The sequence below is a fragment of the Lutra lutra genome, chromosome 9, assembly GCF_902655055.1.
Source record: "Lutra lutra chromosome 9, mLutLut1.2, whole genome shotgun sequence".
In the NCBI taxonomy this organism is placed as follows: domain Eukaryota; kingdom Metazoa; phylum Chordata; class Mammalia; order Carnivora; family Mustelidae; genus Lutra; species Lutra lutra.
This window is the reverse complement of record NC_062286.1, coordinates 70562769-70564620: the sequence shown is the minus strand read 5'-3', so window position 1 is coordinate 70564620 and position 1852 is coordinate 70562769. Positions and strand designations below refer to the sequence as shown.

At 34.4% G+C, this 1852-nt stretch overlaps 1 pseudogene; it reads right to left on the bottom strand.

Annotated features, from left to right (window-relative positions):
- Positions 1 to 1448: 1448 nt before the first annotated feature.
- On the bottom strand, positions 1449 to 1564 carry LOC125110103 (uncharacterized; annotated as a pseudogene).
- Between the last annotated feature and the right edge of the window lie 288 nt (positions 1565 to 1852).

Here is a 1852-nt window from a genome sequence, read left to right as displayed (position 1 = left end):
AGCTAATTGGTGGATCCAAAATTGAAAACCAACAACCTAAAGAACCCAAATTTTAAGAAAAATATGATGGTAATCATGACATTTCAACTTCAACCTTTTCAAGCATTTTCCTTCACTCTCCCTTAGAAAAGTCACAAATTGTGTCTAGGATAAGGTTGAAAAGAGAATAGAAGGTAAAAGATAAAATGAGAGTTTGCTATATACTGATAATTGAAGGAGCTGGTTATTGGATACCTTGGTGTTTAATCTGCTATTCTAGTTTTGTGTTCATTTGTAAGTTTCCATAATAAAATAATTAATCAACAACAACAACAAAAAGGAAAAGTCACAAATTTGGGAAGAGATGTAAGCCCCCAGTTCTAGCTACATTTCTTTCCATTAACTTAGATTGTGTCAGAGATTCACTGTTTTTTTCAACTTTTTTTATGGTCTGTGAGCATTTCCCCTATTTTATTTGCCTTCAGGCTTCTGGTTCAGGACCAGATAAAAGCTAGAGACTTCCATAGTGATTAGCTGTATTGCTCTTTAGACACTTAGTCCCCCTTAATTTGAGAAGGATTGGTCACTATTTTTAAAATAGGTATTAGATGACACTTCCACAGTGAACTATATTAGCCTAATAACATTCTTTCTCATGATATTTGAAATCTAAAAAGACTCAGGCTATATGAACTTGGGAAACTGGTCATTGGAGCTGAGGCAATCTAATGGAACCAAGAGAAAGGTCATATATTACTAGAGGTCTCAGGATTTCTGCCTTTCTACATTCCATACATTTGCTTATTCAAAGAGTGTTCTGGTATATACGAAAGCATTCCAGAGTCACTTTTTCTGACTTTGCAAAAGTTTAACTGACATTAAACCTGTGACTTTTGACCAGAGGAAGAAGCCATAATTGTTGGAAGTTATGAGATAGACTTTAAAAAAGTGTGAAACCTGTTCTAGATCTTGACCAAGTAGGGAGTGTGTGGGGTGTGTGGGTGTGTTGTAAAGATGGTATTTCAATGGGGAGGGAGGACTGAGGGGGAGGGTGATATGAAGGGGATGTTCTATCATTGAGAATGCCAATATATCTATAGTTAAGGATTTATGGGGACATACAGATTTTAATAAAATTTATAGGGATATATACATTGTTAGAGGGGCTAGGTTGTAGAGGGTTATGAATGGCATTAAATATCAAGGTATCTTTAGAATATAGTATTAAAATATTTTTTAGTGTAGTATTAAAAATATAGTATTTTTTTTCCTTAGGGTCATGTTGTATGCCCTCACAGCAGCCCTTTGAAGTAGCATCTCTGAGGTTTGACAAAAGGTCAGGTCTATTTTGGGAAAGAGTTGTGCTCAGGTTAAGTGTCAATGTATGCTGTAAAAAGCCATGGGAACAGACTGCATAGCAATGTCTGTGTATCTTCTTTTCTTTGGAAGGTTGAACAAAGAGGCTGTCCTGTACTTTTACTCTTTAACAAATGGTATGTGTAATGTATATTGCTACTTATTTAATTAGCAATAATCGCGCCTCGGATAAACCTCATTGGCTACGATACTGCCACTGCGCAAAGCTGCTACTTATTTAAAATGAAAAAAAAAAAAAAAACTTCTATAAATGCCATGTTAACCTGAACTTCAAACTGTGAAGTGTGGTCTACATATAAAAACTATCAAAAATTAGGAGGAGGAAACAGCCTTTTAATGAATCTTAGAAAAAAGGACTATGAAGCCAACCAATCACAATGAACCAAAATACACATTTATCAAAATTAGTCTTGACATTTGGTTCAACTTTGATGTCTTGATCTCTTGGATTTATAAGATTAATGAGATTATAGGGCAAATAATAATAATTAAAAAA